We start from the raw sequence: 26,689 nt of genomic DNA, 5'->3' as shown, positions 1-26,689 counted from the left end.
TGCTAATAGGCTCTGATGCTTTAACCTGATCTGATTTTCTGACCTGAACTGGTTCATCTTTCCATAGGAAGCTTGTAGGCCTTCCCCACCCAAGGGCTTGCCGTTTTACTATCAGACTTAGTTCGGAAATCCAATTGGTTTGAACCCTACTGCAGGGCTCAGAACTCCCAAACTCAAGCAACTCATTGGCCTCAGCTTCTCCCAGTGATGGGGATTATAGTGGTGTGCCAACATGCCTACCTAAATTATCAAACAATTGAGGTTAAGTGACTTGCCCAGAGTCACCCAGCTGGAAAGTGTAAAGTGTCTGAGGCCAGATTTGAACTCAGTTCCTCCTGACTTCAGGGCTGGTGCTCTATTCACTGCACTACCTAGCTGCTCCCCCTAAATTCTCATCTTTTAGGGAAGGTTATAAGAGCATAGATTTGGAACTAGTGAATATTTAGAGGTCATCCAATACAACACTGGTGAGAAGATAAAGTCCAGAAAGTCAGTGAATTGTATAAATTCTGTGACTATGAAAAGATATAGTAATATAGCTCAATATCTATCTTCTGTAATGCTGTAAATTAGTTTCAATATTAGAATACAGGGAATGTTCAGGTCTCTGGAAGTCTTCACAACAACTTTTAACATATCTAAAAAGAGTTGATCTGTAAATGAATCTTCTGTACTCCCTCCCACCCCCATGGAGATGAACAATGCCAGTCTAAGATGATGGTTCATCCATTTAAGCTTTTCTCTCGCTCCATGAGGTGTCTCTCACTTACTTTATTCAATGAGGATACTTAGTGAAATAAAAATGAAGTATCATAAGTTTGGGGATGAGGCTGAATTCTAAAGCAGCTATTTACCACTGGACATTGACAAGATAATTTTAAGCTGACATAGTACCTGACTGGGAAAAGGACTGGGCTGAAAGCCAACTGGCTGATGTTCAATATAGGATAAACATTAGTGATGCTGATGGTCAGGATGAAAAGCTAGAGGGTGCACGTAACATAACTTTGGTCCTAGAAGCTGAATGGAGTATCTGAACTTTTAGTGTCTTCTCATGCTTAGAGAAGATCCAAGTTGAAAGAGGAGTCTGAGATTTCTCCTTTCCATTCCCACTGAGCTTATGCCCTTTTCCACTGAGAGATAGTCTGTAGAACAGATAGGGTTACATTTTCCATGAGACTCACTACTCAAATCTTCAATATTATCTCATCAATTGTGATGGTCCTTCCAAAGATTCAGAGAGCCCCTATCTAAAACTGCTACCTTTTCCAAACCTCACCCCAAAAGTCCACCTAACATACTGTTTAGAATTTCTTTATTGCTCCTGACTTTACATAGGTTTGGGTGCAACAAATGGCTAACCACAGTTATTTTTTACCCATATTCCCATTCAATCAAATATTTCCCTCAAGAAATTCTTTTTTTTTTTTTGCTTGTTAAATTCTCTATTTGTCATATGTTATAACCTGTATCACAGCCATTCTGCTGTCCTCATACTTTTATGTACATACTCATATACACATCTCTTTATACTATATATACATACCTCTGTACACTATATATATATATGTGTATATATATATGTATGTATGTATGTATACACACACACACACACACACATATATATATATATATATATATATATATATATATATATATATATATATATATATATATATACCGGTATACATACATTTATACATATATATATATAAAATCAATATATGTGTGCATATATATGTATATATATACATACATATGTATATATATATATATACACATATATATATATATATATATGCATCTATCCATCTACCCATCTTTCTACCCTCTTTGGTCTCCAGCCACTTAAGAACCAGTTATTTTTGAGTGGGGGGAAGGGGAGGTAAAAACACTTAGGTATTTCAGCTCCAATAGAGTCCTACATTTCAGGTGTCAGGTAAAGGGCATTTTTTCACAATCTATATTGGCTGCTGATTCCCTCCCTCCCTTCCTTCTTTCCTCCCTCCCTTCCTTCCTTCCTTCCTTCCTTCCTTCCTTCCTTCCTTCCTTCCTTCCTTCCTTCCTTCCTTCCTTCCTTCCTTCCTTCCTTCCTTCCTTCCTTCCTTCCTTCCTTCCTTCCTTCCTTCCTCCCTCCCTCCCTTCCTTCTTTCCTTCCTTCCTTTTTATTTTAAAACAGAGTACAATAACAAAATAGAAAGTTTCAATTGAAAAATATTTTCATTCCACTTAAAGAGAAAAGGGCATTAATAGAAAAGGATGTTTCTTTTGGCTTCTCCTGTGGGCTCTTTTTTCCATGTATTTCTTGAGGGGAATTAGATGAAGTAGTAGTTGTTTTGTCCTTCATTCTTGAAGAGGACCATGGCATCTGGGAATGATGCTGAAGAACTAAAGTAAAGTAGAAAGAGCCCTTTCACTGGAGTTAACAGGCCCATGTTCAAATATTGAGTAGAATTCTTTCCACTGTGTCCCTGTGATCCTGGACAAGTCACCTAAAATCGCCAGGACTTCATATCCTCATCTATAATATGGAGTTTAGGAATTATGTATTATTCTAGATGGCTTCACAGACCCCTATCAGTTCTAGATTTATAATTCTTTGATGTTAGATAGCATCAATTAAGACTAACTCTATCCCCACACAGTGGATAGAGTGCTGAATAAGGGAGACTCTTCATGAGTTCCAATCTGGCCTGTGACACTTATTAACTATGAAATGTTGGGCAAGTCATTTAACTCTATTTGTCTCAGCTTTTCATCTGTAAAGTGAGATGGAGAAGGAAAAGGAAACTAATCCATTATGTTTGAGAAGAAAATTCTAAAAGGAGTCATAGAAAGTTGGACACAACCGAAAAATGACTGAACAACAAAATTATATGCTAGGAACTGTGCTGAACATTTTATAGAAACCATCTCTTTGGTCTTTAGCACTATTTATGCCAGCAGCAACCTGGTGCTGTTATTATTCCCATTTTACAAATGTGGAAACTGAAAAAGAAATTTAAGTTCAAGATCCCAGAGCTAATCAGTTTTTTAGATTAAAGTTGCACTCAGATTGTCCTAATTTAAAGTGTAAGACTCTATCCATGGCACCTACTTCTGTAACCTTCACAGTACTTAATATGTTACTAAAGCATAAATGATGCTCAAAATTAGTTAGGAAAGTATATTTAGATTCAAAGAAAGTATGTGGACTTTTTTTTTTACTTTAAACCCAAAGGGCATATGTAATCAAATGTCAATTAGTTCTATGAAAACACAAACTTAGATGAAATATGTTACAAGAGGATAGTTCCACAAGAATAATCTGATCAACATTATAGTAAAAAGATGGAAGTTCCCTGGAGTTTACAATGTTAAGGAGTTATAATTGGGAGAGTTTCTGTGATCTGATTTTAATATTGAATGAGTGGATAAATAATATTGCAGCAGAGTTTCTCAATATCAGGGGTGAAGTTTGATGAATTTTTGATGTTTCTGTGACCCAATCAATACTAGTTTGAGCAATGGAATGAAGGTTATGACTGTATTTGTGACTTATTCTGGAGACAACTCATTTTATTAGAAAACCTAATGGATCCTTAACATTAGAGATATTTGAAGATATTTCTACTGAAAATTGCACCATAAATTCCCAAAGAGATATTAAATTGTACACGGAATACCAGAGATATCTGTTATGGGGACCATTAAGCAGTCTACCACCAGAAAAGCAGATGCCAGGGATAAATATGTAACTTCACTTAATAAATCTAAAAGAGAATCAAACAGCACCATAAATAGAACACTCTGGCATAAGGAATATTTTCCTAAGTGATTATTCTCATAAGTGATAAGTAGAAGAGTTCAACATAAATAGAAATGACTGGGAAAAATGGATGTATTTCAATTACAATCATCAACTCATAATGTAAATGGGAAGGAAACAATTATCAGTCTATTTTCAAGGCATATACTTAGGGGAAAAGGCATAAAATTAATTAACCCAGAATAGCTATAATTTAAGGATTGAGACTCAATTTACATCTCATTCAGATCTCCCAAGAATTGGAATCCAAGTAAATCATGGTCAGTCAGGACTAACCCATGCTTGCAGATCTAATGTTTAGTGTCCCCTCTTCTCTGAATTCTGTCTCAGTGGTCTCTAGTTAGTAAGAATCCTTCCACCCATGGATCTTACAGAGTCCTTGGATTTTTGTTGCTGTCTTATATATGTAACGTGTACTATTTTTAATTATAGCTGTTTGCATGCCAGCATCCTAAATTCTTACTAAACTTTGAGTTTTTCAGGAGAAAAGGGACCAAGCCTTCCTTTATCTGTAAATCCTTGTCAGTAGTTAACCCAGAGAAGGGGTTCTTAACAAGGGATGGGAAGGCATTAGCATTGATACAGGCAATTGGCTAAAGGATCTAAAATAAGAAGACAAGGAATGGTCCAAAGAGAGTAAAAAAAATTGGGGTAAAAGGAGGAGTATGTGAGAGAGCCTTTTAAAAAAGTTTCCTTACTATTATCTTGTGCTCATTCCAAGGATAGTAGTATAAGGAAGAATCCAGGGGTGTGTTGATATCAACTCCAACCTGCTTGAGAGATATGATTGTCAGATTTTCAGTATACATGTTTACACTTCAGTAAAGGCAAGTGCTACAAATCAGAGTTTGATTTTTTTTTTTTTTTGTTTTATTGATTGGCTACACTTAAGTGATGGAAAAAATGTAAAAAATGCAGATTAAACTCCAAAATGTATCATGGATGCATTTCCTCCCAGAGAGCCAGTTGTTAAACATTTATTAGCATATCTCTGGAAGAATCAATTAATTGATCAAACAACAATCATTTCTTAAACACTTGCAATGGGCTAGACATTGTTAAAACAAACAAAAAAAAAAAGATAGGAAATTTTAGTTTGTTTTTCAGCTTGATCATGAAGGTTGAAAGCAGCAAGTGGTGCTGAGGTGACCTTGAAGCTCATTGCTTTGGTATCTGTTGCATCTCTACAGCACTGAGCTCAGTTTTGGGGACTCAGAGATGCTTGCTAAGTACTTATATACAAAGGAAGGACACCAGCAGCTGGGGGGGGGCATCAGGAAAGGCATCATGAAAAAGGTGCCCTGTCAACTAGAGTCATACCTGAACACACTATCTTGCATTCACTTTGTATATATCCTGTATCTATTTGTATATGCACATACTGTCTCCCTTGTACACAAGTAAGTTCCCTTAGGGACATTATTATTTCAATTTTGTCTTTGTATCCCCAGTGCTTAGCAAAATGCCTGGGACAGCTCTTTGTTTTTTAACTCTTACAGACTCTGTTCCCATTTTTACTCATCCTCCCCACTCTATGTCCTAATCTTCTCTTAGCTCTCTCTAATAGCTTGTAGCTGGAGAGTCACCATGTACCCATCCAAGCAGATGAATTAAGAGATAAGTATCTAAAACTATGTTTTGTATGTGTGAGAGTAAGGGAAAGCTTTTGAATACTACATTAGAACTCAATGCATTTCCCCATTGCTATTTGACTTGTTAATTTCTGTAGTTTCATTAATCTAATTCTTCAACAAGGAAAGTAACAGTTCTGGGATTTGAAATCAGATCATTAGATTTGGAATCCATCACTCATTTATGCTGTCCATTAAATAGTGTGTTACTCAAGAACAAGGATTGTAATTTGCCTTTACCTGTAACTCCAGTGCTTATCACAGTACCTGGAAAATAGCTGGTGTTTAATAAATCCTTACTGACATTTAATAAGAGCTTAATAAATGATTGCTGTTTATGGATGATGTTGCCTTGGAAATTATCTCAGTAAGTTTATTTATGATTTTGCTTTTGACTGTCAGACTATTAATAGTATGAGGCCTGAGGGACTATATAGCTAGTTTTAGGATAGCTAAATGCTGTAGTCTTAGTTTTTTGTTTTTGGGGTTTTTTATCCATTAAACATTTAAAGAAATTTAAAAAAAATTTATCCATTTAAAAAAAAATATCAAAAAAAGTCCTGGTCATGGTCTTTGAATATTTCCTTGAAATTTTCTGAGAAATCACTAGAGGGCGCTTGGTCTCCAATAATTTTCTTTTTAGATCGCTTTAGACAATTGTTATCAGGTTCTTAAGACATCCAGTTCATTCAGCCTGTGGTGACTTTGGACTAGAAATTCCTCTTGGGTCTCTAGGTTAACTCTAGCATATTTAGGACCCCGAATATGCCCTATAGTACTGATGAAGTAGGGGAGGGAATGGTAATCTGTCTCTGGGATTCTTCCCTCTAGGTGTGGATTGGAAAAGTCATCATTTGAATTCTGAGATCATTTTGTGATAGTGTCCGGAGTGGATTAGAAACTGTGGGGCTCTCCTACATGAGATCCTCTGACATCCTGACCAGGGCATGTTCCTTAATATCATAAAGATTATTTCTCAATACAAATATTCATTTTAAGGCTAGCCACATAGCCCAAATTCTTAGTTCCTTTCCTTAGTGACTTTGAAGTAATTCTGCATATAGGGATAGGGCCCTGGTATTGTAGTAGAGGTTTAATGAAGCCACAGGGGAAATCTTCCCTGCCAGCACAAATATTCACCACCTTTGCAACTAATAGTCTTAGCAAGTTGCCTAGGATACTGAGGAGAGGTTAAAGTACTTGCCTCGGGTCACAGAGCAGTGGCCAGACAGGAATCCAGATTTTCCTGGCTTTGAAACCTGTTTTCTATCCACTTTTCCATGCTCCCTTTAATATTCTATATATCCTATGTTTACTTGTTTGTAAACATGTCTTATTCCCTATTAGAAATTAAAATTGAGGGTGGGGCTATTATACTTACGTTATATAATATTATATTTATATAATTAATATAGATGCGTATATTTAAGGGCTATATATATGTATCCCTATTGCCTAATAAATGATGGATATGGAGAACTGAATCTGGCATTTGTGACATTAAATATTGAATTGTTTATCAAAACGTATAATTTGTCTGGACCAGATAGGGAAGTGCTTTCAGATAGTTGAAAAGATTGTTTCATGTTCTGCTAAAAGCCGTAATGATGCTCTTTGTCCTTTTATATCTGTTTTTGATGTTTCAACTAGAGGCTAACATCTTGCTTTAGGACAAGGAAATCATGTGCCCAAAACAATGGATTATACCATCATAGGAATCCTGTTTAAGTAAGGCACATCAAATCTTGACCCCTATCCAAAGGGTTCTGGGTACATGTGCTTCTCAGAAATGCTATTTCACATTCAGAAAAAATGACTGAAGGTAAAATAAAAGGGGCAAATTGAAGGCCCAAGGACAAGTTGGACCAAGGTAATGCAATTTCATGGGCACCTGACCCTCTCTTGGTGCTCATTTGATAATATTACATTATAAAGGTGAGCTTTGAGGTTACACTGAGAAATGTATCAGCCCATAAAAACCTTCCTCAAAACAAATAATAAAAGCCAGTCCTGGGTCCAAGTAACCCAGTAATAAAATAAAATGGAGCTTCTCTTGGGTACTCCTGATCCCCCCCCATCCCATAAATTAGAAATAGCTGTTGGTTGTCTACCCAGCAGGTAGTAGTTATCTGCAAGAGACTTAAGGTCTTTTGGGGAATGCAGAAAAGTCATTTTTTATCCTGTATTTGTCTTTAACACATCTTTTCTCTCTCAGAGGGTGGGGAAGGAGATTCAGACTGAAAGTTAATGGAAATTTGGAGCAAAAATTTCCATAGTATTATACTGAATCCATTTAAGTTGAGTATTATAGCTTCTGGTTTAAAAAAAAAACACAAGGATAAATATTCCCTCTCAATTCTTTTCCCACCCTTAAAATTTTTGGGAAACAATGACATGATGGTATACTTAGAGAACCCCAAAGACTCTGCTAAAATGCTATTAGAAATAATTCAGAATTTTAGCAAAGTCGCAGGATACAAAATAAATCCACATAAATCCTCAGGATTTTTATACATTACCAACACAATCCAAGAGCAAGAGATACAAAGAGAAATTCCATTCAAAATAACGGTCGATAGTTTAAAATATTTGGGAATATATCTACCAAAGGAAAGTCAGGAATTATATGAGCAAAATTACGAAACACTTGCCACAAAAATAAAGTCAGATTTAAATAATTGGAAAAACATTCAGTGCTCTTGGATAGGCTGAGCGAATATAATTAAGATGACAATACTCCCTAAACTAATCTATTTATTTAGTGCTATACCAATCAGACTCCCAAGAAACTATTTTAATGACCTAGAAAAAAATAACAACAGAATTCATATGGAAGAACAAAAGGTCGAGAATTTCAAGGGAAGTAATGAAAAAAAAATTAAGTGAAGGTGGTCTAGCTGTACCTGATCTAAAACTATATTATAAAGCAACAGTCACCAAAACCATTTGGTATTGGCTAAGAAATAGACTAGTTGATCAGTGGCATAGGTTAGGTTCACAGGGCAAGATAGTGAATAAAAATAGCAATCTAGTGTTTGACAAACCCAAAGATCCCAAATTTTGGGATAAGAATTCATTATTTGACAAAAACTGCTGGGAAAACTGGAAATTAGTATGGCAGAAACTAGACATGGACCCACATTTAACACCACATACTAAGATTAGATCAAAATGGGTCCAAGATTTAGGCATAAAGAACGAAATCATAAATAAATTGGAGGAACATGGGATGGTTTACCTCTCAGACTTGTGGAGGAGGAAGGAGTTTGTGTCCAAGGAAGAACTAGAGACCATTATTGATCACAAAATAGAACATTTTGATTACACCAAATTAAAAAGTTTCTGCACAAACAAAACTAATGCAAACAAGATTAGAAGGGAAGTAACAAATTGGGAAAAAATTTTTACAGTTAAAGGTTCTGATAAAGGCCTCATCTCCAAAATATACAGAGAATTGACTTTAATCTATAAGAAATCAAGCCATTCTCCAATTGATAAATGGTCAAAGGATATGAACAGACAATTTTCAGATGATGAAATTAAAACTATTTCCACTCATATGAAAGAGTGTTCCAAATCACTATTGATCAGAGAAATGCAAATTAAGACAACTCTGAGATACCATTACACGCCTGTCAGATTGGCTAAGATGACAGGAACTAATAATGATGAATGTTGGAGGGGATGTGGGAAAACTGGGACACTGATGCATTGTTGGTGGCGTTGTGAAAGAATCCAACCATTCTGGAGAGCAATCTGGAATTATGCCCAAAAAGTTATCAAAATGTGCATACCCTTTGACCCAGCCGTACTACTACTGGGCTTATATCCCAAGGATATACTAAAGAAGGGAAAGGGACCTGTATGTGCCAAAATGTTTGTGGCAGCCCTTTTCATAGTGGCTAGAAACTGGAAAATGAATGGATGCCCGTCAATTGGAGAATGGTTGGGTAAACTATGGTATATGAATGTTATGGAATATTATTGTTCTGTAAGAAATGACCAACAGGAGGAATATAGAGAGGCTTGGAGAGACTTACATCAACTGATGCTGAGTGAAACGAGCAGAACTAGGGGATCATTATACACTTCAACAATGATACTGCATGAGGATGTATTCTGATGGAAGTGGATATCTTCAACATAGAGAAGAGCTAATCCAATTCCAATTGATCAATGATGGACAGAATCAGCCACACCCAGAAAAGGAACACTGGGAATTGAGTGTAAACTGAGAGCATTGGTTTTTGTTTTGTTTTGTTTTGTTTTGTTTCTCTTCCCAGATTATTTTTACCTTGCAAATACAATCCTTCCTTTGCAACAGCAACAACAAAATTCGGTTCTGCACATATATATTGTACCTAGGATATACTATAAGATATTTAATATGTATGGGAATGCCTGCCATCTAGGGGAGGGGATGGAGGGAAGAAGGGGAAAAACTCAGAACAGAAGGGAGTACAAGGGATAATGTTGTAAAAAAAAAAAAGTATCTATGCATATGTACTGTCAAAGAAAATGTTATAATTATAAAAATTAATAAATAAAAAAATGAAAAAAATTTTGGGAAACAGTGTAGTGGCAAGAGGACTGGGTAAAAAGTCATGGCTTTGCTACTTGGATGATTTTGTTCAATTCATATTGAATCTTTGTGCCTCAGTTTCCTCGTCTGTGGAAATAAGGAGTTTGTAGAATCTTTTTGGGGGTAATTGCAGTTGAGTAACTTGCCCAGGGTCAAATAGCTAGTGTTTGAAGCCAGATATGAGTCCAGGTTTTCCTGACTGCAGAGCCAGTGCTGCATCCATTGGGCCACCTAGCTGCCCTATATAAATCTTAATCTTAAGGATGTTGCCTACTAGCCAAAGTTCCCATGGACTTATGGTTCTTGATTCTCCGGGCTTATATTATTAAAAAATGAAAATGACATCTTTTGAAATTAGAGAAGATAATTTCTTTTAAGTATCCCCGAGTTTCTGCCTTTGTGTCCAAATACCAAGAAAATACAGTATGTCTGCATTAATCCATAGAAATCCCACCCCATCTATTATTATTTAACAAATGCTGCCCTCTAGCAGGTAAAACAAAATTGAAAGTACTTTTATTCCAGAGAATGGATTTTTTATTTTCACTTATTTATTTTAAATCAGAGCATTTTCTGGCTGTTCTCCAGGAAGGCTATAAATTCTCATCAGTTGCAGCCACTGGCCCCTTGCTTCTACATCAGCAATGTATAACAGAAGTTAAGTTAAATGATAAAATGATTTCTGATTGAATTCATTTCTTAAGGATTTTAAGAAACTTAAGATATATCAATAAAGAGCATATTCTGCTACCTCACATTAATTTATCTAATAAATGAACTACCAGCAATAACATCCATTCTGCTTTTAAATGTTTCCTGATCCCAAGCCTATATGTCGAGTTCCAGGCCTCTTTACTGATTACCTTGAAATTATGACAGGTACAGGGAATATTTTTAGGATAAAAAAATGACTGAGCATGTTTATAAACAATTGGAAGGAAGCAATGGAAAGGAACGAATAGAAAATGAGAGAGTAACAGAAAGAAAAAGAAAGAAAGGAAAATAGACAGAGGCAGAGAAAGAAACAGAGAAAGACCTGAAGACAAAGTCATCATCAATTAAATAAGGAGATGGAAGAAATGACATTAATTAACCAATCAGAAAGATTTTATTCATCACATACTATATGAATAGGCATTGTGCTAAACATAATGCAAAGTGTTAAAATTAATAAGGAGGAGGCCACTCATTTTATAAGTCTTGAGGGAAAGAGAACCTAGACAAAAAGGAAACAGAAAAAAATTGTAGACCCAGAGGATAAGATAAAAGGTATCAAAAAGAATATCCATAAAGGATTTCATGGTATCACAGAATTTCAAAATGGTAAAGGATCTTAGAGGCCATCTAGTCTCAATGAGTTGTAAATTGTCCCTTCCCTTTGACCCAGTGACACCACTGCTACTTCATTTTATTTTATTTTTTAATGATAACTTTTTATTTTCAAAATAGATACAAAGATAGTTTTTAACATTCAACCTTGCAAAACCTTATGTTCCTAATTTTTCTCCTTCCCTTCCTCCAACCTCCTCTCCGAAACAGCAAACAATCCAATATATGTTAAATGTGCAATTCTTCTATACATATTTCCACATTTATCATGCTGAATATGAAAAATCAGATGGAAAAAGAACAATGAGAAAGAAAAAAAAGCAAGCAAACAACAAAAAAGATGAAAATGCTATGTTCAGTCCCCATGGCCCTCTTTCTGGAGTCAGATAACTCTCTCATCACAAGTCTATTGCAACTGGCCTAAATCACCTCATTGTTGAAAAGAGCCAAGTCCTTCAGGATTGATTATCACATAATCTTGTTGCTGTGTACAATTTTCTCTTGGTTCCACTCACTTCACATAGCATGTAAGTATTTCATTTAAGTCTCCCCAGGACTTTCTGAAATCATCTTGTTGATTGTTTCTAAAAAACAATAGTATTCCGTAACATTCATATACCAAAATTTATTCAGCCATTCTCTAAATGAAGGCCATGCAATCAGTTTCTATTTCCTTGCCACTACAAACAGGGCTGCTACAAACGTTTTTGCTCACGTGGGCCCTTTTTCCCTTTTTTATGATCTCTTTGAGATACAGACCTGTAGAGACAGTGCTGGATCAAAGAGTATGCAGTTCTCTAGACCTTTAGGCATTGTTCCAAATTGTTCTCCAGAATGGTTGGATCAATTCCACCAACAATGTATTAGTGTATGACTTTCCCCACATCCCCTCGGACATTTGTTATTATTTTTTCCTTTCATCTTAGCCATTATAAAAGGTATGTAACCTCACTACTACTTTATACCAAAGAGATGGGAAAAAAGAAAAAAGATCCACATGTACAAAATTATTTATAACAGCTCTTTTTTTGGTGGCAATAAAGAACTAGAAACTAAAAGGGTAACCTGTAAATGAGGAATGACTAAACAAAATTATGGCAGATGGTGCATGAATGTAATAATGAATGTAATGTAATATTGCTGCATTAAAATAAATCATGAAGGGGATGGTTTCAGAGAAATTTGGGAAGACTTAAATGAACTGAAAACTCTGCTGATCTCCAGGTGCCTGTGAGATATCATGAACTGCATGTCCTGTAGACATCTTAAACTCATAATTGTGTGTTTGACTTGTATTAAATTTGAGACTCACATTAATCCTTTGATAGATTTTTCATAAACTATCTTAGCCATCACCTCCTATCTTGTACTTGTTTTTTTATTATAGCTTTTTATTTACAAGATATATTCATGGTAATTTTTCAGCATTGACCCTTGCAAAACCTTCTGTTCCAACTTTCCCCCTCCTTCCTTCCACCCCTTCTCCCAGATGGCAGGTAGACCAATACATGTTAAATATGTTAAGGTATATGTTAAATACAATATATGGGGCTATCTTGTACTTGTGATACTGATTTTTATACCCCAATGTGGCATTTTACGGATATCAAATTTTATGATAGTAGACTTAGTCCACTGTTCTAGCTTACGGAAATACTTTTGGAATCTGTCATCCAGAAAGGAAGTCATCACTCCCAGCTTAGTGTCACTTATAGTTTAGATAAATATGCCATCTATGTTTTCATTTGAGTCACTGCCAAGTATTTTGAATAGTATAGGGCCAAGAAAAGATCCCTGGAGCACTCTGCCAGACATCTGAGTCTGAGATATTCATTAAAAAATACTCCCTGAGTCCAGTTAAAGAACTAGTTTTACCTTTCTCTCTGTCTATCTAGTCCAGAATGATATTAATATTTTATCAAATGCTTTGTTGAAATCTAGGTATTATATCTATAGCATTCCTTGATCTACCATTCTAGTAATCATTTTAAAAATAAAGGAAATTAACTTGTTAGTATAATAAAAAACAAGGTTAGCTGTTAAGTCATTCACTCAATAATGTATTAAGCACCTACCATCTAACAGTCATTGATTTGTACATGCAAAGTAAAAAATGAAATTAATCCCAAAGTTATTAGTTAATGTTGAGAGGCAAGTTGTTGAGACCTAAATCTAAGAACAGGTTGTCACTGAACATTCAGACAATCTCCTTCCCTCAAGTATTACTGAAACCAGTAGCTCCCTTCTTTGACTTATTCACTAATCATACACAAATTTTTATTTCATCATCTACTAGCATATTATCCTGTGTGTGTGTGTGTGTGTGTGTGTGTGTGTGTGTGTGTGTGAGAGAGAGAGAGAGAGACAGAGAAAAAGAGAGACAGAGAGAGAGAGAGAGAGAGAGAGAGAGACAGAGAGACAGAGAGAGAGAGAGACAGAGAGACAGAGAGAGAGAGAGAGCGAGGAGAGACAGAGAGAGAGACAGAGAGAGACAGAGAAGAGAGAGAGACAGACAGACAGAGAGAGAGACACAGAGAGAGAGAGAGAGAGAAGAGAGAGAGAGACAGAGAGAGAGAGAGAGAGAGAGAGAGAGAGAGAGAGAGAGAGAGAGAGAGAGAGAGAGAGAGAGAGAGAGAGAGAGAGAGAGAAAGGGGAGAGAGAGAGAGAGAGAGAGAGAGAGAGAGAGAGAGAGAAAGAGATAGAGACAGAGACAGAGAGAAAGAGAGAGAGAGAGAGAGAGAGAGAGAGAAAGGGGGAGAGAGAGAGAGAGAGAGAGAGAGAGAGAGAGAGAGAGAGAGAGAGAGAGAGAAAGGGGAGAGAGAGAGAGAGAGAGAGAGAGAGAGAGAGAGAGAAGAGAGAGAGAGACAGAGAGAGAGAGAGAGAGAGAGAGAGAGAGAGAGAGAGAGAGAGAGAGAGAGAGAGAGAGAGAGAGAGACAGAGAGAGAGACAGAGAGAGAGAGAGAGAGAGAGAGAGAGAGAGAGAGAGAGAGAGAGAGAGAGAGAGAGAGAGAAAGGGAGAGAGAGAGAGAGAGAGAGAGAGAGAGAGAGAGAGAGAGAGAGAGAGAGAGAGAGAGAATTCACTATCTTTTGGTTGGTTGCTGCTCATGGGTCATCTGCGAAAATAAATTACTTATCTTTGTCCATATTCAACATGAATTGTTTCAACTAATTTCCTCTATTCTTCATCAAAGGTATGGCTCTAAAAGTAAAAAATAACTGTCATCTGTCCTTCCTCCCTCCCTCCCCCTCCCTCCCTCTCTTTCTTTCCCTCTCTTGTCTATTTCCTTCTTTCTCTCTCTTATTCCCATTCCTACTTTCACCAGAACTATAGTAGGAATTTTGATGCCTGGGTAAATTCACTTTGGGAGGGTATGAAAAGTCTATCCTGGTTAGATTTAGTTGACTCAAGGAGGCAAGTGACAGGAAAATCCAGGATGGGGATTGTGGGGATTAAGATACAGTGGGGAGGCAGAGCCATAATGTCACTGTGGCATTGAGTGTGACTACCACGGGACTCAGAAGCACAGACACAGTAGGTTGGAGGAGTGTTATGGAAAAAAGCACTACATGAACCAAATGATAGAACCCCAAGGCAATGCCCTGAATATTTTGTCCCAGTTATGGCTCCAAGTTCTATTAACTTTACTCAGTTATTCATTTCTCTTCATCTTCAGTTTTGTAACAGTCTATTCAAAATGTCCTCTGTGCTTCCATTATTCTATGATCTGAAAATTATTTTTCATAGTCACCAAATTTATCTTCCCAAATTATGTTTCTTATTCTTTTTTCCTCTAAATCTTCCAGATAAGTTCCCATTCCCTAGTCTGATGTTTAGTTTTATTTATAATATGGCCCTACTTCTAGGTTCAACTCCCACTATCACCCTACATGGTAGGACTATCCCTTCACTTTCCTAACACATCTTGAACTTCTTTACTTTGACCTTTGACATACAATTATTCCTGCCTTCAATACCCTTTCCATACCTTTCTCTATAGAAATCGTTTAGCCTTCCCCAGTCAATCAATCAAGAAGGCATCACTCCTTCCTCTTAACTTCACATTATTTTTCTGGTGTATATACTGACTTCTAATTTATGTATGCACATCATACCACATTGGATTTATAGTATCATTGTTTATAAGAACTACATCTAAATAGTCTTTGTATAATTCCATTCTTCCTTGATAGTGCTTTGCACATAATAGTTATGTGGTAATATTTACTGAATGATCACACATGGAGTTTGGGTCATGAATTGTTTTATCAATATTCATTCATAGAATTTTATCTCTCTATAAAACTTATGAAGGTAAATCATACAGAATTATAGATTTAGAACTGGTAAGTACATTAGAGGTTAGTCCAAATCCTATGATTTATAGTGAAGTCCAGAAAAGAACAGTAACTTAGCTAAAGTCTCATAATTACTAAGTAGACTCATTTGGGATTTGAATGAAGGTTCTGACTCTGGATCCAGAGTTGTGTTTTTTTTTTTCACTGTATCTAGCCTAATATCTAACTGAAATATCATTTTTTTTTCTCCAACTTCTCTATTCTCCACTGGAAAGCTTCTAGTGTCAAGAAATTCACTCTCTTTGAAAACATCATTCTATGTGGGGACAATTCTAGAATGTTAACTTTTTTCTAACATCTACCCATTAGTCCTAGTTCTATTCTCTGGGACTTAGCTAAATGATTTTTTTTCCATGTGGCAATCTTTCAGATACTTCAAAAAAATTAGCAGAGTCCCTTTATGTCTTCCTATGGCATGGCTTTCCATTTATTTATTATTCTGGCTACCTTAATTTTTTAGACTAGCTCTAATGTCAATCAATAAATCAATAAGCATTTCATTAAGTACCTATTTGTATCAAATTTCCCAGAAAATAGAGTATCTGAATTCTGTATTTCACATTCATGTGTGTCTACAACTCAACACAGTATTCCAAATCTGTTTTTATTGATTCTTTCATCCTCAACATTCTGCTACATTAGTTTTTTTGGCTGCCCAACTTGTTAAGGCTTCTTGAGCTTAAATTTATTAAAGTCCTCAAGATTTTGCTGTATGAATTGCTATCTACATACCTGAAGGGAAAAAAAGGTAAAAAGAAGAATAAAAAAAGAAAAGAGATTTCCAAAAAAAAGGAGGAAATAAAGAGAAAAGAGGAAAGAAAGAAAGAAAGAAAGAAAGGAGAAAGAAAAAAGGAAGAAATAGAGAAGGAAGGAAATAAAAGAGGGAAGAAATGAGAGGAAAAAAGAAGAAAGAGAAAAAGAGGAGAGAGGGAAAGATGAAGGAAGAAGGAAGACAGGAGAATGCTTTGATTCCAGTTTTTGCTTCATAATTTATTACTTCAAAGAAAAATGTATCAGTGGCTTGTTATGAGAAATCTGCAGATCATTGTTGATGAATACGTTTTGGGGTACCTATTGACTATCTTTGGAGAATGCACACTCTGCCTCAGGCTGAGAAATATGTACAACATATATACATAAGTGAATTTTTTCTTTTGTTTCCCTTGTTATTTTATTAATTGAGCTGGACTTTAAGTATCCAAAGGTAGACTGGATTTGAATATAGAACTTCTGAGACCATGGAGCTGCTCAGGTTATGAAAAGAAGCTAGCCATTTACGCAATAACCCTTTCATTTCCTTTCAATTCCGGAAGTCAGAGGTGGTTGAGATAAAGCTGGAAATTGTGATTGACTTAGTTTAGGGAGGATTGGGATACATCTGTAATTGACCTGCAGATTCTACATTTGCAAATATATTGGATTGTCATCGAGCTTGGAAGGAACATATAGGCCATTCTACTTATAACCATTAGTTTCAAATAGCAAATTCCTCTTTTCAACTAATAAGGATCTCCCTAATCCACTAATTATGTGCGCATTGCATCAGGTTCAATACCATGCCCTTTGATAATTTTCAAGTTACTTCCATGTACAATTAATATAATTATACAAGCAAGTTTCAAATTGATGACTTGCATATAATTATAGATTTTGCAACTCAGCATATGCAAATAAATTAGAATCCATATTTATTATGATGATAGATTCCCTAGTAAAATGAAGCAGTAATCTTAATTGCAGTTAAGACTGGGTGACAGGGTTCAATAATTAGTGAGACAGCTATTATTTTAAGGCATTAAACTGTGGTGTAGACATGAAGACTCTTTACAGGATCGAAAAATTAGAGACGAAATGGACCTTCAAGGTTATGCAGTTCAATCCTCTCATTTTACATATGAGGAAACAGATAACTAGAGAGTACATTTTGTCTTTTCATTTCACAGGAAGTGACAAAGAAGGGATTTGAACCCAGCTCCTCTGACTCCAAATTCAGTGTGAATTTCACCATACCATGTTGATTCCAGTTTTACTTAAAAAGGCATGTATGCCTTAAGTCTCCAGACAAAGACAAAGAGTTAGAGAAGAGCTTAAGAAATAAAAGGAAAGATTGTTCTTTCTTCTATCTTAAAAAAGAAAAAAAAAGGAAAGGAGACCAGAGGAAAAGAAAGATAAAAGGAGGGGAAATGAAAACAGAGAAGAAAGATAAACTAGGAGAAAGAAAAGGGAAAGAATGATAGGAGAGAGGAGAAGAGAAGGGAAAGGAGGAAAGGTGGAGAGGGAAAGGAGAAAAGAAGAGAAGAGGGAAAGAAGAAGGAAGGGAAAGGAGACGAGAGGGTAGGAAAGGAAAGGAGGAAAGGGAAAGGAAGAGATTAAACTTCTATTCAGTCAGTTTTAGGATAAGGGTTCAATTTTTGCTCTTGATACAACATTTATTGGATGTGACTAGACAGATATGCTGTGGATATGAGGAATGGAAGTAACTGGAAGAGAAGCTTAGGGTTAGAAAGTCTAATCCAGTTGTTATCCTCAATTTCCTTGAGTATTTTCTCATTCATGGACATGAGTTAAGAGCCCATGAAAACAGAGGAGACTTTAATCATAAGATTACACACATCTGGAGTCTAGTCACTTCTGTCACAAACTACATAGTTGTTTGTCTGTGAGTGCAATCATTCCATCTCTTTGGGTGGCCATTTTTCCATCTTTAATATGAAGGGTTTGAGACAGATGTTCTCTAATGTCCCTTCACCTCTCGGATTATATGTCCCCATTAATGAAAGTCCTAAGTGTTGCCAGGGTTCTAGAGTTTTAGTTGAATATGATTTATTCTAATTGATTCAACTGATTTATTCAGTTCAGTTGGGTAATTAAGGCCTGAGAGGGGGGAGGAAGAGGAAGAGAGAAAAGGAGAGGAAGAAGGAGAGGAGAAGTGGAAGGGGCAGGAAGGGAGAGGGAGGAAGACAGAGACAGAGAAAGAGACAGACTCAGAGATAAGGATAGAAAGAGAGGACAGAGATAGTCAGAGACAGAGAGAACAGAGAGATTCAGAGAGACAAAGACAGACACAGAGATAGAGACAAAGAGACAGAGATAGAGACAGAAACACAAACTGAATGTGAGAAAAAGATGATGCATTAGAGAAACAGAGACAAAGAGAAAAAGAGAGACGACACAGAAAGAAGAGGAGAGAAAGAGAAAGCCATACACAAAGCATAAAGAGAGAGGATGAAAGATCCAGAGACAGACTGAATCAGAGACAGGGAGAATGAGTTACAGCATAAATACACACACACACACACACACACACACACACACACACACACACAGAGTCCTTGTCCTTAAAGAACTTGAATTCTATCTAGTAATATAATGATTACACAATATAAGTACATATAAAGCAATTTCAGAGTAAACAGTATAGTTTCTTCCCTTTCTCTTTTGTAATCAAGCTTAAGTGACTTGCCTAGGGTCACACAGCTAGTAAGAGTCTGAGGCTAGATTTGAACTTAAATCCTCCTAACTCCAGGACTGGTGTTTTATCTACCGTCATCTAGATCCCCTAGTATAATATATTTTAAGAGGGAGAGACTATTAATAGTTTCAAAACGAGGAAGGGCTTGAGAAGGAGGTAGCCCCAAAGTGTGTTTTGAAGGAACCTAGAGATTCTAAAAGTCGAATATGATAAAGTTTGATTAACTCAGTTCCATGAAGCTGGACATTAGCAGATAACAGGTGACAATTTGGAACCTTGCTGCTGTGAGAAAAGAGCCAGCAGAAATACATGAGGGCATCACACCATGCAGGCCAGATAGTAAGAGTACAAACTTGAAGCTTTCCATTGACCGCAAGCTTTGTATGGATTAGTCTATTAGAGTAGTGTTTCTCAAAATGAAGTTTGTTTAGAGTCTTCAAGATAGTATGCTGATTTGGGATATGAACACAGACTGTTCTAATTTCTTAATTAGGTTATTGACCAGAACAGAAAAAGATGAAAAGAGAGGATTATTTTTTCATTTATAAAATGATGTGTTTGGAGTAGAAGAACCCTTCCAGCTACAACTTTGTGGTCCTAAGTGTTAGAGTTAGGATTTGAATCTGTTTCCTAAATGCAAATTCTGCTATTTTAAAACTCCACAATGCTTCTGGGCTAAGATATGCATATGATTGACAAGAGGGAATCCTTGAAAGGCCTGAGTAGAGGAATAATATAATCACATTTTTTTTCCCATATGGAGAGTAATCTGGCAATGGCAGATAGGATAGAATAACAATGTGAAAAAATGAAAAAAAAAAAGTGAGAATGATTAAGAATCACGAATTCAAAATCCTAAGGCTAGAAGAGACCTTAGAGATCTTAATTTAACTCTATCATTTTATATAGAAAACCCAGAACCAAGGTAGCTAGAGAATTTCCCAAGTATCTACTGTAATAATCCAGAAGACAGGTAATGAAGGAAGAAAGAAAAGAAATAAGGAAAGAAGAAAGAAAGGAAGGAAGGTAAAAAAGGTAGGAATGAAGGAAAGAAAGAAGGAAGAAATGAAGAAAGAAAGGAAAGGAAAAAGAAGGAAGGAAGGAATGGATGAAATCAAAGAAGGGAGAGAGGAAGGAAATTGAATGAATGAGTTAACTTAAAATATGGATTAAATATTAAATATGGGAATAGGATCATAAAAAGGGGGATGAAGGTAGTGAGAAATTGTGAATGTAGAATAGACAAAAGTTGGACACTGATTAGATGAAGTCAATTAAATGGAGGAAGAAGTCAAAGATGCTTCAAGTTTCTAGGTAAAATAATGGTTGTATTATTAACAGAAATTGAGAAATTTGGGAAATTTAGGAAGAAACAATGAATTTGATTCATATTTAACTCATGGTGTCAATTGCATTTGGATGTGCTATATCTGTAGATATTTGGAAAAATCTTTCTGGAACTAAAGAGAAAATTCAGAGCTAGACATTGACATTTTAGAATATGGTCCAAAGAGGGAAATGATAGGTAAAATTCACTGTACCAAGTAAAAGTGGATACCACAGCAGGGATGAAAAATTGATACTCTGTATTAACCTATGATGACATTGAACATAGGACTGTTTGAGACCTATACTAAAACATATACAGCTGAACTAGAAACCAATTTTTAATACAGCTTAGTACTATTTGCTGGAAAAAAACCTGTAAGTCATACAGAATTATACTTTAGGGATCATATAAAAAAGCCTTAAAATCAGAGAATTATAAACTAAGCCGTAATTTTAAGGTGTCATTTCACTTTAGCTAATCACTTGAAAGAATTAAAGTCTGCTGTCATTTTTATAATTATAATATTTTATACAGCAGCTTAAGACTTAATGAAGCGTGTTTTGTTTTGTTTTTTGCTCAATACCTCCATTATGAGCTAGATAATACTAAAAAAAATGAGTGGGGAGAGGGTTCTTTTCTGACAATTTAAAACATTTACAAATGATGGATAACCATGATGTGATGTTTCCATAACTTTATCTATTGATAAAAGTAGCATTGATAGTAGTAGTAAACCAAAATAATAATTTCTTTTGTTATTTTATACATTCATCCACTAAAATGACATGATGTAGATAAAATGATTAAAAAGAGCCTAAGTGTCTGAATTATTATGGCAATAAAACTTTAAAAAATCAATATCCTTGTCTTTGGTACTTGCAAGTTTATTAGGATAACCCACCATTCTATAGCCCTAAATTGCATTATTCTAAAAGATTTTAGAAGAGCAATTTCCTGTAATCTAACTAGAGAGTTCCCATAGATATCCAATTAATATTATCTTTAATTTTTTTCTGGGCCAGCAATAGTTATTTGCATTTTAATGTGTGTCTAAAATCCATATTTGGCTCTCTCACTTGAGTTTTAGGACTTGAGGTTGATTTCCAACTTAAATTTTTTGGTGGCACTGAATAGCAGTACCAAGAACTTCTTTTCTAGTCTTCTTAAATCATATGTAAGTCATAATGGGAGAATGTTTGTGAGAAATAAGGCTTGTAGTATTCTTTATAAAACTTTACTACAGAGCATATTGAAGCCTCGGAGCATTGCCCTGATTTTGGTGACTGCTATGGTGGGCCAAATTATGATAGATGAGTTTGAAGGTAACAATGTAGTTTGCAAAGTACTATAAGAGCTTGACTTCTGAGGATCTTTCCAACTCTATAATTCTATGAATATAGAAAAGATAAAGTCCCATAACATGACAACTCAGAAGAATTATAGACACTCCAGATATACACTGGAGAAGATAGACACTAGGGTTACAGATCATATGGTCATAAATTTAGAATTTTAACTGATCTTAAAGATTATTCAGATCAACTCCTTTCTATTACAGACGAAGAAACTGAAACTGAAAGAAGTTATTTATCTTGCCTAATGGTATATAGATAATACCTAGCAGAGGCAAATAAATTTCTTCCAAGAATTGATGAGTTTTTCCTTATTCAGCTGAAGTCTGGATGACCACTTGTTGGGGGGTGATTCAGTGAGGATTCTTCTTCAGTTCCAGGTTAGACCAAATGGTTTTTGAAGGCTTTTCTAATTTTGAGATTCTGTGATTGAGAACAATGCAGGATTCTGGCTTTGTGAGACTCATCAGCCTTGTATCATTCTAATGTTTTCATCCTTCCTGTTCCAGCTGTGGAACACAGCACATTTTGTTCTCCTGCTTAGAGTCACAGTTAAGCCCACTTATTTCACTTCTTTTCCAGTACATGAAGAGACATCTCTGACAACAAAAACACCTCAAATTCTAAGGGTAAGGCAGGGCATGTCTTAAGGACTAATATTGGCATGTCCGTGGTTTTAATTTATTATCTCTTTTGCTCACTGAAGAAGCAAAAATGTACGTTGTCTCTATAATACCAGTGCCTAACATAGAGTGGCTATTTAATAAGTACTTATTGATTAAATCAATTTTAAAAGCATTTATTAGATGTGGAATATTGTGACAGGTATTGGAGATAAAAATACAAAAATGAGACCTACTTAGAATATAGATTCTACTAGTAGAAGCATCACATTCCAGGAAGAAGTAGCTAAGGAAGGATGTTATGTTTTGGGAAATCACAGAGAACATGAATGTTCAAAGAACAGCTAATTGATATGACATTTCTAGAATCAATGTTAGTATTAAGAGTAGTGCCAGTTGAGAAAGAATTGTTATTAGGGTTTGTGTGTGTGTAGGGAAAAATAGGTATATTTGGAAAATCTTAGAGATTATTTAGTCCAACTTCTTCATTTCTGAGAAAAGAATACTTGGGACTCAAATATTGAATCACATCTCCCCCATCCCTGGAAACTAAAAAAAAAGATGCAGAAACACATTATCATTTATTTTAGATTACAAAGCAATTCATTTGTATGTATGAATGGATTTATTGGACATCTGCCATGTGCCAGGCACTGTACTAGGCACCAGGCATGCAAAGACACAAGGGAAATGGATACCTCTTTCACTCAGAACCATCTAGCTTAATCCATACCAAAATTAGAATGTCATCTCCACCTGCCTGACAAGTGGTCACCCAGCCTTTGCTTGAAGACTTTCTCAAGGCGAGGGACACCCCTTACTTCACAAGGCAGCCCCTTCTGTGAATGTATGAAGGCAGAGACTATTCCACTTAACCCTTTGTACTTTCAGCTCCTACTTCAGAGTAAATGCGTAAGAATGCTTGTTGATTGATTATTGGATTGATTTACCAGTTTTTGCACAGTATATCTGCATGTTTACTTTTGAGATTATAATCCCAGACCCTAAGAAATGTACAATTACAAGAAATCATAGAGTCCCTCTACTGTTATCTTCAAAACAGAGACCAACAGTAGTTACACATACTTTGACAAATAGTTATGAAGTGCTTTTTATGTCCAAAGATAAATGCTAGGCAATACAATGCAGTACTGTGAGGGTAATAAAAAAGATTATTTTTTGGCTCATTGGTTAATAATATCCTATTAAGAAAGATTATCTAAGCTCCACTAGAAACCTCTTTGAGAAGAAGATATATTTAAACTATGATTTATTATAGACATCAAATTGCTAAATGAAGTTTCTTGGATATATTACCTTCTCTGACTCCAGTTGCTCTCAGAAACTGTTTGTAGCAACATACTCCCTTTTTATTACAAAATTAAATTTCACACTTTTCTTCTTCATCTCTCAATTCTTCACACTTTCTGGGAATACAGCACAGTCAAATTTGAGATGTTCTGAAACTGGAGTCAGTTTCTCAAGTATTTTAACCAGAGACATCTACTCTTACAATTCACATGCAATTATAAGGATCTGTGTAGTCAGTCAACAGGTCAGATAGTGAGGATATGCTTATTACTGCCAGTAATCCATTGGAGAAAGAAATGGCAAACCACTCTAGCACCTTTGCCAAGAAAACTCCATGTCAATATGGTCTAGAAAGTCATGAAGAGTCAGAAATGACTAAACAACTGAATAACAACATATTACTTCCAGAAGAAGGCACAAGCATTCAGAAATAATATCAGCAAAAAGGAGACTCTAAGTCTGCATGTAGCTTTACTCTTCTCTTTAGTTAAGGAAAACAGTTTTAAGAAAAGCTTTTCCTAAGATAAATGTAAGTTAGCATCTGGATTTCATTATTTTTATTATCTAGGCCAACTTTCCAAATCTGTCACTAGCACCAAAGGATAGCAAATGACCCAATTTATCTGTGAATCATCTCAACAACAATGTACATATATACACATACAAGAAATCTGACAGAATTGGCACCCAGATCATTAGGAGATGGCCAAAGAGGGCTTAATAATTTGGCATTAGCTTTACACTCAATATGTTAGCAAGGGACATAGAATAATCTCTCCATTGGTTCAGAGATGGAAAAAAATTTTTAGTAGTCAGGTTGGGCGTCTGTGTGTGTGTATGTGGGGGTGATGAAAACAAAACAGTTACATGGCTTTAAATCCATTATGTGAGAAGAAAAATGTGCAAAATATTGCCTATGTTCTGCAGTACTTTATGTCACTTATATCCTAAAGAAAAAACTGTTTAAGGAAATTTTCTGAACCAAAAAAAGTGTGCCTTTTCTGACATAACCTTTCATTTCTTCAACCTGGGACCTCCTATTCAGACCCTAAACTTAGTTTCTTGATGACCATTTTCTTTTCTTGGTTGATTCTTGTTGGATATATCTCATCAGGGAGGCATGAGGGTCTAAAAATTGGTTTTATAAGAAAAAAAATCATCATAGATCCAAGAATCCATGAGGTGGAAGGGACCTTAGTGGCCATTTAGTCCAATCTGTGTCTGAACAAGAATGCCCTGCATCGTACCCAACTAGTAGTGGTCATCCATCTACAAGACCAATGTCCTGTGATTAACTTAACTATGAGGCTCAGGAAGATTACTCAGTCTGTTTGAAGTCTGCCCTTAAGATCCTTGCAGCTTGGTGTGTAGGATCTGTCAGAGCATGGACTGGCCTAACTTTTGAGAGTCTAGGGTTACCTCTAGGATGTGAAGAGATATTGAAAGAGAGTTTGAGTAGAGAATTAGGCCTGATTTAAGAGAAGCTTCTATACTACTATTATAATTTTGTACTCAGTGGAACATAATTTGACCTGTATACAAACTGAAATCCACAGTATAGTAAGGCCCTTCACAATAGGGATAATTGCATTTATGATGTATTCTGAATCAAATGACATTCTAAGTTCAGTAAAGTATCCTTTATTCAACACTTTTCTTACTAAACCCCCTCAATATAAACCTCAATTGACTGAGGGGATTTGCAGCTTCAACACTAAATCAGTCATATAATACATCAGCTTAGAGGCATTATATTTTTGAGAGAACAATAGAACAATCAACAAACATTCATTAAATCCGTTCTCCTATGAGGCTAGACAAAAATGAGTCAATTTCTGTTTCCAAGGAGTTTATATTTATTGGAGGAGTTTGTAATATATATATATGCATACATACATATATATATATATAAAATATAATATGATATATTATATTATATTGGGGGAACACATGTAAACAAGTAAGTATATTTAAAATTTTTCACAACGTAATTTTGCTGAGAAGAATCGAGTGGAAGAATCAAGAGAAGTTTTATCCTTAGAATGTTAGCAGACACTTAACACTTCCTAGCTGTGTGACCCTGGGCAAGTCACTTAACCCCAATTGCCTCAGCAAAAAAAAAAAAAAAGAATATAAACTATTTGAGATTATAAAGATTGTTTCAGCATCTTGCACAGCGTCTGACATATAGCAGGAGCTTAATAAATGTTTGTTGGTTGATTAATTGATGTAGGAGATGATGAATGAGAAGTTTTGAAAGAAACTAAACAGATTCATCTTGGGTCTTTTCTAAAAATAATAATTATTAAAATTAATTATAATAACTATATATATATGTGTATATATATATTCTTTAGCAGCTGAATGCTCTTGACAGAGTGGAAAGTACAACATGACTCAAACTCTGGTCACTGGGGAGAAGGACACTTCTTCATGTGTTCTAATGATCTGATGTTTTTCCCTGAAACAGAACAAAATGTCAGGGTGGGGGGCAGAGGCGGCGAGCTACCTCCTCTTACAGAAGGTAAAATCTTTTGGCAAGATAACTGGAGTTAACCCTGCCTGGAGTTTTCAAGTGCAATGTCAAAATCCAACCACAAGGAGGAGATAAAGATTTATAAGAGAATGAATGGAAAACAAAACAAAACAAAAAAAAAACAACCCCCCCAAAAAATCCAGTTACAATTAGCAGGATATGTGTCATTGTGTAAATCCCTGAAATGTATTATAATTGGCAGCACATGGATCATCTGCATGGGGACATCTCTGTGCCCCAGTCTGGATAAGAGGGGCTCCAGTCAACCTTAGGGAGCAATGATCCCATTTGCCTCTAGCCAAGAGCGGGGCCAGACCTCTGAATCCTGCTGTGAAGGCAGAGGAGAATGGATTGGAGGG

The 26,689-nt window shown here is 35.7% G+C and overlaps 1 protein-coding gene across 8 annotated transcripts in view; it reads right to left on the bottom strand.

The window, feature by feature from the left end:
* Positions 1 to 26,689, bottom strand: part of PHACTR1 (phosphatase and actin regulator 1) — a 604,015-nt gene that overhangs the window by 380,662 nt on the left and 196,664 nt on the right. Inside the window, exon 2 of one of the 8 annotated variants that reach the window (XM_074271886.1) lies at positions 4,507 to 4,581. The exons of 6 other annotated variants lie outside the window; for them this stretch is intronic. The gene's annotated coding sequence lies outside the window, so the exon portion shown is untranslated. The remainder of the gene's footprint in view (positions 1 to 4,506; positions 4,582 to 26,689) is intronic. One more of the 8 variants, XM_074271895.1, reaches the window with a different exon arrangement.

The sequence above is a fragment of the Sminthopsis crassicaudata genome, chromosome 1 (assembly GCF_048593235.1).
Source record: "Sminthopsis crassicaudata isolate SCR6 chromosome 1, ASM4859323v1, whole genome shotgun sequence".
In the NCBI taxonomy this organism is placed as follows: Eukaryota; Metazoa; Chordata; class Mammalia; order Dasyuromorphia; family Dasyuridae; genus Sminthopsis; species Sminthopsis crassicaudata.
Note: the sequence above shows the minus strand (reverse complement) of the source record. Positions and strands in the feature narration are given on the sequence as shown.